The sequence below is a fragment of the Pseudophryne corroboree genome, chromosome 1 (assembly GCF_028390025.1).
Source record: "Pseudophryne corroboree isolate aPseCor3 chromosome 1, aPseCor3.hap2, whole genome shotgun sequence".
NCBI lineage: Eukaryota > Metazoa > Chordata > Amphibia > Anura > Myobatrachidae > Pseudophryne > Pseudophryne corroboree.
In genome coordinates this window covers 728344210-728355955 of record NC_086444.1, presented here as the reverse complement: position 1 = coordinate 728355955, position 11746 = coordinate 728344210, and positions in this window count along the sequence as shown.

The following is an 11746-nucleotide window of genomic DNA, read 5'->3' as shown; positions in this document are numbered from 1 at the left end:
AAATAGAATGTTGGGAGTTCTAGAATTCCAAATAGAATGTTGGTCATTCTAGAATGCCAAAATAGAATGTTAGAAGTTCTAGAATGCCAAAATAGAATGTTGGTAGTTCTAGAATTCAAAAATAGAATGTTGGTAGTTCTAGAATTCCAAAATAGAATGTTGGGAGTTCTAGAATGTCAAAATAGAATGTTGGTAGTTCTAGAATTCCAAAATAGAATGTTGGGAGTTCTAGAATACCAAAATAGAATGTTGGGAGTGCTAGAATTCCAAATAGAATGTTGGGAGTTCTAGAATACCAAAATAGAATGTTGGGAGTTCTAGAATGCCAAAATAGAATGTTGGTAGTTCTAGAATGCCATAATAGAATGTTGGGAGTTCTAGAATGCCAAAATAGAATGTTGGGAGTTCTAGAATGCCAAAATAGAATGTTAAGAGTTCTAGAATGCCAAAATAGAATGTTGGGAGTTCTAGAATGCCAAAATAGAATGTTAGTAGTTCTAGAATTCCAAAATAGAATTTTGGGAGTTCTAGAATGCCAAAATAGAATGTTGGGAGTTCTAGAATGCCACAATAGAATGTTGGGAGTTCTAGAATGCCAAAATAGAATGTTGGGAGTTCTAGAATTCCAAAATAGAATGTTGGGAGTTCTAGAATTCCAAACTAGAATGTTGGTGTTGCAGAATTCAAGAATAGAATGTTGGGAGTTCTAGAATGCCAAAATAGAATGTTGGGAGTTCTAGAATTCCAAAATTAAATGTTGGGAGATCTAGAATGCCAAAATAGAATGTTGGTAGTTCTAGAATTCCAAAATAGAATATTGGGAGTTCCAGAATGCCAAAATAGAATGTTGGGAGTTCTAGAATTCCAAAATAGAATGTTGGTGTTGCAGAATTCCAAAATAGAATGTTGGGAGTTCTAGAATTCCAAAATAGAATGTTGGGAGTTCTAGAATGCCAAATTAGAATGTTGGTAGTTCTAGAATTCCAAAATAGAATGTTGGGAGTTCTAGAATGCCAAAATAGAATGTTGGGAGTCCTAGAATGCCACAATAGAATGTTGGGAGTTCTAGAATGCCAAAATAGAATGTTGGGAGTTCTAGAATGCCAAAATAGAATGTTGGGAGTTCTAGAATGCCACAATAGAATGTTGGGAGTTCTAGAATGCCACAATAGAATGTTGGGAGTTCTAGAATGCCAAAATAGAATGTTGGGAGTTCTAGAATTCCAAAATAGAATGTTGGGAGTTCTAGAATTCCAAACTAGAATGTTGGTGTTGCAGAATTCAAGAATAGAATGTTGGGAGTTCTAGAATGCCAAAATAGAATGTTGGGAGTTCTAGAATTCCAAAATTAAATGTTGGGAGATCTAGAATGCCAAAATAGAATGTTGGTAGTTCTAGAATTCCAAAATAGAATGTTGGGAGTTCCAGAATGCCAAAATAGAATGTTGGGAGTTCTAGAATTCCAAAATAGAATGTTGGTGTTGCAGAATTCCAAAATAGAATGTTGGGAGTTCTAGAATTCCAAAATAGAATGTTGGGAGTTCTAGAATGCCAAAATAGAATGTTGGTAGTTCTAGAATTCCAAAATAGAATGTTGGGATTTCTAGAATGCCAAAATAGAATGTTGGGAGTTCTAGAATTCCAAAATAGAATGTTGGGAGTTCTAGAATTCCAAACTAGAATGTTGGAGTTGCAGAATTCAAGAATAGAATGTTGGGAGTTCTAGAATGCCAAAATAGAATGTTGGTAGTTCTAGAATTCCAAAATAGAATGTTGGGAGTTCTAGAATGCCAAATTAGAATGTTGGTAGTTCTAGAATTCCAAAATAGAATGTTGGGAGTTCTAGAATGCCAAAATAGAATGTTGGGAGTCCTAGAATGCCAAAATAGAATGTTGGGAGTTCTAGAATTCCAAAATAGAATGTTGGTGTTGCAGAATTCCAAAATAGAATGTTGGGAGTTCTAGAATTCCAAAATAGAATGTTGGGAGTTCTAGAATTCCAAAATAGAATGTTGGGAGTTCTAGAATGCCAAAATAGAATGTTGATAGTTCTAGAATTCCAAAATAGAATGTTGGGAGTTCTAGAATGCCAAAATAGAATGTTGGTAGTTCTAGAATTCCAAAATAGAATGTTGGGAGTTCTAGAATGCCAACATAGAATGTTGGGAGTTCTAGAATTCCCAAATAGAATACTGGTGTTGCAGAATTCCAAAATAGAATGTTGGGAGTTCTAGAATGCCAAAATAGAATGTTGGTAGTTCTAGAATTCCAAAATAGAATGTTGGGAGTTCTAGAATGCCAAAATAGAATGTTGGGAGTTTTACAATTCCAAAATAGAATGTTGGTGTTGCAGAATTCCAAAATAGAATGTTGGGAGTTCTAGAATTCCAAAATAGAATGTTGGTAGTTCTAGAATTCCAAAATAGAATGATGGGAGTTCTATAATTTAAAAAAAAAATGTTGGGAGTTCTAGAATGCAAAAATAGAATGTTGGGAGTTCTAGAATTCCAAATAGAATGTTGGGAGTTCTAGAATGCCAAAATAGTATGTTGGGAGTTCTAGAATGCCAAAATAGAATGTTGGTAGTTCTAGAATTCCAAAATAGAATGTTGGTAGTTCTAGAATTCCAAAATAGAATGTGGGTAGTTCAAGAATTCCAAATAGAATGTTGGGAGTTCTAGAATGCCAAAATAGAATGTTGGGAGTTCTAGAATTCCAAAATAGAATGTTGGGAGTTCTAGAATTCCAAAATAGAATGTTGGGAGTACTAGAATGCCAAAATAGAATGTTGGGAGTTCTAGAATGCCAAAATAGAATGTTGGGAGTTCTAGAATTCCAAAATAGAATGTTGGGAGTTCTAGAATGTCAAAATAGAATGTTGGGAGTTCTAGAATTCCAAAATAGTATGTTGGTAGTTCTAGAATTCCAAAATAGAATGTTGGGAGTTCTAGAATGCCAAAATAGAATGTTGGGAGTTCTAGAATGCCAAAATAGAGTGTTGGTAGTTCTAGAATTCCAAAATAAAATGTTGGGAGTTCTAGAATGCCAACATAGAATGTTGGTAGTTCTAGAATTCCAAAATAGAATGTTGGGAGTTCTAGAATGCCAAAATAGAATGTTGGGAGTTCTAGAATTCCAAAATAGAATGTTGGGAGTTCTAGAATGCCAAAATAGAATGTTAAGAGTTATAGAATGCCAAAATATAATGTTGGGAGTTCTAGAATGCCAAAATAGAATGTTGGGAGTTCTAGAATGCCAAAATAGAATGTTGGTACTTCTAGATTTCCAAAATAGAATGTTGGGAGTTCTAGAATTCCAAAATAGAATGTTGGTGTTGCAGAATTCCAAAATAGAATGTTGGGAGTTCTAGAATGCCAAAATAGAATGTTGGTAGTTCTAGAATGCCAAAATAGAATGTTGGGAGTTCTAGAATGCCAAAATAGAATGTTGGTAGTTCTAGAATTCCAAAATAGAATGTTGGGAGTTCTAGAATGCCAAAATAGAATGTTGGGAGTTCTAGAATGCCAAAATAGAATGTTGGTAGTTCTAGAATTCCAAAATAGAATGTTGGGAGTTCTAGAATGCCAACATAGAATGTTGGGAGTTCTAGAATTCCCAAATAGAATACTGGTGTTGCAGAATTCCAAAATAGAATGTTGGGAGTTCTAGAATGCCAAAATAGAATGTTGGTAGTTCTAGAATTCCAAAATAGAATGTTGGGAGTTCTAGAATGCCAAAATAGAATGTTGGGAGTTTTACAATTCCAAAATAGAATGTTGGTGTTGCAGAATTCCAAAATAGAATGTTGGGAGTTCTAGAATTCCAAAATACAATGTTGGTAGTTCTAGAATTCCAAAATAGAATGATGGGAGTTCTATAATTTAAAAAAAAAATGTTGGGAGTTCTAGATTGCCAAAATAGAATGTTGGTAGTTCTAGAATTCCAAAAAAGAATGTTGGGAGTTCTAGAATGCAAAAATAGAATGTTGGGAGTTCTAGAATTCCAAATAGAATGTTGGGAGTTCTAGAATGCCAAAATAGTATGTTGGGAGTTCTAGAATGCCAAAATAGAATGTTGGTAGTTCTAGAATTCCAAAATAGAATGTTGGTAGTTCTAGAATTCCAAAATAGAATGTGGGTAGTTCAAGAATTCCAAATAGAATGTTGGGAGTTCTAGAATGCCAAAATAGAATGTTGGGAGTTCTAGAATTCCAAAATAGAATGTTGGGAGTTCTAGAATTCCAAAATAGAATGTTGGGAGTACTAGAATGCCAAAATAGAATGTTGGGAGTTCTAGTATTCCAAAATAGAATGTTGGGAGTTCTAGAATTCCAAAATAGAATGTTGGGAGTTCTAGAATTCCAAAATAGAATGTTGGGAGTTCTAGAATGTCTAAATAGAATGTTGGGAGTTCTAGAATTACAAAATAGTATGTTGGTATTTCTAGAATTCCAAAATAGAATGTTGGGAGTTCTAGAATTCCAAAATAGAATGTTGGGAGTTCTAGAATTCCAAATAGAATGTTGGGAGTTCTAGAATGCCAAAATAGAATGTTGGGAGTTCTAGAATTCCAAAATAGAATGTTGGGAGTTCTAGAATTCCAAATAGAATGTTGGTCATTCTAGAATGCCAAAATAGAATGTTAGAAGTTCTAGAATGCCAAAATAGAATGTTGGTAGTTCTAGAATTCAAAAATAGAATGTTGGTAGTTCTAGAATTCCAAAATAGAATGTTGGGAGTTCTAGAATGTCAAAATAGAATGTTGGTAGTTCTAGAATTCCAAAATAGAATGTTGGGAGTTCTAGAATACCAAAATAGAATGTTGGGAGTGCTAGAATTCCAAATAGAATGTTGGGAGTTCTAGAATACCAAAATAGAATGTTGGGAGTTCTAGAATGCCAAAATAGAATGTTGGTAGTTCTAGAATGCCATAATAGAATGTTGGGAGTTCTAGAATGCCAAAATAGAATGTTGGGAGTTCTAGAATGCCAAAATAGAATGTTAAGAGTTCTAGAATGCCAAAATAGAATGTTGGGAGTTCTAGAATGCCAAAATAGAATGTTAGTAGTTCTAGAATTCCAAAATAGAATTTTGGGAGTTCTAGAATGCCAAAATAGAATGTTGGGAGTTCTAGAATGCCACAATAGAATGTTGGGAGTTCTAGAATGCCAAAATAGAATGTTGGGAGTTCTAGAATTCCAAAATAGAATGTTGGGAGTTCTAGAATGCCAAAATAGAATGTTGGGAGTTCTAGAATTCCAAAATAGAATGTTGGGAGTTCTAGAATTCCAAACTAGAATGTTGGTGTTGCAGAATTCAAGAATAGAATGTTGGGAGTTCTAGAATGCCAAAATAGAATGTTGGGAGTTCTAGAATTCCAAAATTAAATGTTGGGAGATCTAGAATGCCAAAATAGAATGTTGGTAGTTCTAGAATTCCAAAATAGAATGTTGGGAGTTCCAGAATGCCAAAATAGAATGTTGGGAGTTCTAGAATTCCAAAATAGAATGTTGGTGTTGCAGAATTCCAAAATAGAATGTTGGGAGTTCTAGAATTCCAAAATAGAATGTTGGGAGTTCTAGAATGCCAAAATAGAATGTTGGTAGTTCTAGAATTCCAAAATAGAATGTTGGGATTTCTAGAATGCCAAAATAGAATGTTGGGAGTTCTAGAATTCCAAAATAGAATGTTGGGAGTTCTAGAATTCCAAACTAGAATGTTGGAGTTGCAGAATTCAAGAATAGAATGTTGGGAGTTCTAGAATGCCAAAATAGAATGTTGGTAGTTCTAGAATTCCAAAATAGAATGTTGGGAGTTCTAGAATGCCAAATTAGAATGTTGGTAGTTCTAGAATTCCAAAATAGAATGTTGGGAGTTCTAGAATGCCAAAATAGAATGTTGGGAGTCCTAGAATGCCAAAATAGAATGTTGGGAGTTCTAGAATTCCAAAATAGAATGTTGGTGTTGCAGAATTCCAAAATAGAATGTTGGGAGTTCTAGAATTCCAAAATAGAATGTTGGGAGTTCTAGAATTCCAAAATAGAATGTTGGGAGTTCTAGAATGCCAAAATAGAATGTTGATAGTTCTAGAATTCCAAAATAGAATGTTGGGAGTTCTAGAATTCCAAAATAGAATGTTGGGAGTTCTAGAATTCCAAACTAGAATGTTGGTGTTGCAGAATTCAAGAATAGAATGTTGGGAGTTCTAGAATGCCAAAATAGAATGTTGGTAGTTCTAGAATTCCAAAATAGAATGTTGGGAGTTCTAGAATGCCAAAATAGAATGTTGGGAGTTCTAGAATTCCAAAATAGAATGTTGGTGTTGCAGAATTCCAAAATAGAATGTTGGGAGTTCTAGAATTCCAAAATAGGATGTTGGGAGTTCTAGAATGCCAAAATAGAATGTTGGTAGTTCTAGAATTCCAAAATAGAATGTTGGGAGTTCTAGAATGCCAAAATAGAATGTTGGGAGTTCTAGAATTCCAAATAGAATGTTGGGAGTTCTAGAATGCCAAAATAGAATGTTGGTACTTCTAGATTTCCAAAATAGAATGTTGGGAGTTCTAGAATTCCAAAATAGAATGTTGGTGTTGCAGAATTCCAAAATAGAATGTTGGGAGTTCTAGAATGCCAAAATAGAATGTTGGTAGTTCTAGAATTCCAAAATAGAATGTTGGGAGTTCTAGAATGCCAAAATAGAATGTTCGGAGTTCTAGAATGCCAAAATAGAATGTTGGGAGTTCTAGAATGCCAAAATAGAATGTTGGTAGTTCTAGAATTCCAAAATAGAATGTTGGGAGTTCTAGAATGCCAAAATAGAATGTTGGTAGTTCTAGAATTCCAAAATAGAATGTTGGGAGTTCTAGAATGCCAACATAGAATGTTGGGAGTTCTAGAATTCCCAAATAGAATACTGGTGTTGCAGAATTCCAAAATAGAATGTTGGGAGTTCTAGAATGCCAAAATAGAATGTTGGTAGTTCTAGAATTCCAAAATAGAATGTTGGGAGTTCTAGAATGCCAAAATAGAATGTTGGGAGTTTTACAATTCCAAAATAGAATGTTGGTGTTGCAGAATTCCAAAATAGAATGTTGGGAGTTCTAGAATTCCAAAATAGAATGTTGGTAGTTCTAGAATTCCAAAATAGAATGATGGGAGTTCTATAATTTAAAAAAAAAAATGTTGGGAGTTCTAGATTGCCAAAATAGAATGTTGGTAGTTCTAGAATTCCAAAATAGAATGTTGGTAGTTCTAGAATTCCAAAATAGAATGTGGGTAGTTCAAGAATTCCAAATAGAATGTTGGGAGTTCTAGAATGCCAAAATAGAATGTTGGGAGTTCTAGAATTCCAAAATAGAATGTTGGGAGTTCTAGAATTCCAAAATAGAATGTTGGGAGTACTAGAATGCCAAAATAGAATGTTGGGAGTTCTAGAATGCCAAAATAGAATGTTGGGAGTTCTAGAATTCCAAAATAGAATGTTGGGAGTTCTAGAATGTCAAAATAGAATGTTGGGAGTTCTAGAATTCCAAAATAGTATGTTGGTAGTTCTAGAATTCCAAAATAGAATGTTGGGAGTTCTAGAATGCCAAAATAGAATGTTGGGAGTTCTAGAATGCCAAAATAGAGTGTTGGTAGTTCTAGAATTCCAAAATAAAATGTTGGGAGTTCTAGAATTCCAAATAGAATGTTGGGAGTTCTAGAATACCAAAATAGAATGTTGGGAGTTCTAGAATGCCAAAATAGAATGTTGGTAGTTCTAGAATGCCATAATAGAATGTTGGGAGTTCTAGAATGCCAAAATAGAATGTTGGGAGTTCTAGAATGCCAAAATAGAATGTTAAGAGTTCTAGAATGCCAAAATAGAATGTTGGGAGTTCTAGAATGCCAAAATAGAATATTAGTAGTTCTAGAATTCCAAAATAGAATTTTGGGAGTTCTAGAATGCCAAAATAGAATGTTGGGAGTTCTAGAATGCCACAATAGAATGTTGGGAGTTCTAGAATGCCAAAATAGAATGTTGGGAGTTCTAGAATTCCAAAATAGAATGTTGGGAGTTCTAGAATGCCAAAATAGAATGTTGGGAGTTCTAGAATTCCAAAATAGAATGTTGGGAGTTCTAGAATTCCAAACTAGAATGTTGGTGTTGCAGAATTCAAGAATAGAATGTTGGGAGTTCTAGAATGCCAAAATAGAATGTTGGGAGTTCTAGAATTCCAAAATTAAATGTTGGGAGATCTAGAATGCCAAAATAGAATGTTGGTAGTTCTAGAATTCCAAAATAGAATGTTGGGAGTTCCAGAATGCCAAAATAGAATGTTGGGAGTTCTAGAATTCCAAAATAGAATGTTGGTGTTGCAGAATTCCAAAATAGAATGTTGGGAGTTCTAGAATTCCAAAATAGAATGTTGGGAGTTCTATAATGCCAAAATAGAATGTTGGTAGTTCTAGAATTCCAAAATAGAATGTTGGGATTTCTAGAATGCCAAAATAGAATGTTGGGAGTTCTAGAATTCCAAAATAGAATGTTGGGAGTTCTAGAATTCCAAACTAGAATGTTGGAGTTGCAGAATTCAAGAATAGAATGTTGGGAGTTCTAGAATGCCAAAATAGAATGTTGGTAGTTCTAGAATTCCAAAATAGAATGTTGGGAGTTCTAGAATGCCAAATTAGAATGTTGGTAGTTCTAGAATTCCAAAATAGAATGTTGGGAGTTCTAGAATGCCAAAATAGAATGTTGGGAGTCCTAGAATGCCAAAATAGAATGTTGGGAGTTCTAGAATTCCAAAATAGAATGTTGGTGTTGCAGAATTCCAAAATAGAATGTTGGGAGTTCTAGAATTCCAAAATAGAATGTTGGGAGTTCTAGAATTCCAAAATAGAATGTTGGGAGTTCTAGAATGCCAAAATAGAATGTTGATAGTTTTAGAATTCCAAAATAGAATGTTGGGAGTTCTAGAATTCCAAAATAGAATGTTGGGAGTTCTAGAATTCCAAACTAGAATGTTGGTGTTGCAGAATTCAAGAATAGAATGTTGGGAGTTCTAGAATGCCAAAATAGAATGTTGGTAGTTCTAGAATTCCAAAATAGAATGTTGGGAGTTCTAGAATGCCAAAATAGAATGTTGGGAGTTCTAGAATTCCAAAATAGAATGTTGGTGTTGCAGAATTCCAAAATAGAATGTTGGGAGTTCTAGAATTCCAAAATAGGATGTTGGGAGTTCTAGAATGCCAAAATAGAATGTTGGTAGTTCTAGAATTCCAAAATAGAATGTTGGGAGTTCTAGAATGCCAAAATAGAATGTTGGGAGTTCTAGAATTCCAAATAGAATGTTGGGAGTTCTAGAATGCCAAAATAGAATGTTGGTACTTCTAGATTTCCAAAATAGAATGTTGGGAGTTCTAGAATTCCAAAATAGAATGTTGGTGTTGCAGAATTCCAAAATAGAATGTTGGGAGTTCTAGAATGCCAAAATAGAATGTTGGTAGTTCTAGAATTCCAAAATAGAATGTTGGGAGTTCTAGAATGCCAAAATAGAATGTTCGGAGTTCTAGAATGCCAAAATAGAATGTTGGGAGTTCTAGAATGCCAAAATAGAATGTTGGTAGTTCTAGAATTCCAAAATAGAATGTTGGGAGTTCTAGAATGCCAAAATAGAATGTTGGTAGTTCTAGAATTCCAAAATAGAATGTTGGGAGTTCTAGAATGCCAACATAGAATGTTGGGAGTTCTAGAATTCCCAAATAGAATACTGGTGTTGCAGAATTCCAAAATAGAATGTTGGGAGTTCTAGAATGCCAAAATAGAATGTTGGTAGTTCTAGAATTCCAAAATAGAATGTTGGGAGTTCTAGAATGCCAAAATAGAATGTTGGGAGTTTTACAATTCCAAAATAGAATGTTGGTGTTGCAGAATTCCAAAATAGAATGTTGGGAGTTCTAGAATTCCAAAATAGAATGTTGGTAGTTCTAGAATTCCAAAATAGAATGATGGGAGTTCTATAATTTAAAAAAAAAAATGTTGGGAGTTCTAGATTGCCAAAATAGAATGTTGGTAGTTCTAGAATTCCAAAATAGAATGTTGGTAGTTCTAGAATTCCAAAATAGAATGTGGGTAGTTCAAGAATTCCAAATAGAATGTTGGGAGTTCTAGAATGCCAAAATAGAATGTTGGGAGTTCTAGAATTCCAAAATAGAATGTTGGGAGTTCTAGAATTCCAAAATAGAATGTTGGGAGTACTAGAATGCCAAAATAGAATGTTGGGAGTTCTAGAATGCCAAAATAGAATGTTGGGAGTTCTAGAATTCCAAAATAGAATGTTGGGAGTTCTAGAATGTCAAAATAGAATGTTGGGAGTTCTAGAATTCCAAAATAGTATGTTGGTAGTTCTAGAATTCCAAAATAGAATGTTGGGAGTTCTAGAATGCCAAAATAGAATGTTGGGAGTTCTAGAATGCCAAAATAGAGTGTTGGTAGTTCTAGAATTCCAAAATAAAATGTTGGGAGTTCTAGAATGCCAACATAGAATGTTGGTAGTTCTAGAATTCCAAAATAGAATGTTGGGAGTTCTAGAATGCCAAAATAGAATGTTGGGAGTTCTAGAATTCCAAAATAGAATGTTGGGAGTTCTAGAATGCCAAAATAGAATGTTAAGAGTTATAGAATGCCAAAATATAATGTTGGGAGTTCTAGAATGCCAAAATAGAATGTTGGGAGTTCTAGAATGCCAAAATAGAATGTTGGTACTTCTAGATTTCCAAAATAGAATGTTGGGAGTTCTAGAATTCCAAAATAGAATGTTGGTGTTGCAGAATTCCAAAATAGAATGTTGGGAGTTCTAGAATGCCAAAATAGAATGTTGGTAGTTCTAGAATGCCAAAATAGAATGTTGGGAGTTCTAGAATGCCAAAATAGAATGTTGGTAGTTCTAGAATTCCAAAATAGAATGTTGGGAGTTCTAGAATGCCAAAATAGAATGTTGGGAGTTCTAGAATGCCAAAATAGAATGTTGGTAGTTCTAGAATTCCAAAATAGAATGTTGGGAGTTCTAGAATGCCAACATAGAATGTTGGGAGTTCTAGAATTCCCAAATAGAATACTGGTGTTGCAGAATTCCAAAATAGAATGTTGGGAGTTCTAGAATGCCAAAATAGAATGTTGGTAGTTCTAGAATTCCAAAATAGAATGTTGGGAGTTCTAGAATGCCAAAATAGAATGTTGGTAGTTCTAGAATTCCAAAATAGAATGATGGGAGTTCTATAATTTAAAAAAAAAAATGTTGGGAGTTCTAGATTGCCAAAATAGAATGTTGGTAGTTCTAGAATTCCAAAAAAGAATGTTGGGAGTTCTAGAATGCAAAAATAGAATGTTGGAAGTTCTAGAATTCCAAATAGAATGTTGGGAGTTCTAGAATGCCAAAATAGTATGTTGGGAGTTCTAGAATGCCAAAATAGAATGTTGGTAGTTCTAGAATTCCAAAATAGAATGTTGGTAGTTCTAGAATTCCAAAATAGAATGTGGGTAGTTCAAGAATTCCAAATAGAATGTTGGGAGTTCTAGAATGCCAAAATAGAATGTTGGGAGTTCTAGAATTCCAAAATAGAATGTTGGGAGTTCTAGAATTCCAAAATAGAATGTTGGGAGTTCTAGAATTCCAAAATAGAATGTTGGGAGTTCTAGAATTCCAAAATAGAATGTTGGGAGTTCTAGAATGTCTAAATAGAATGTTGGGAGTTCTAGAATTACA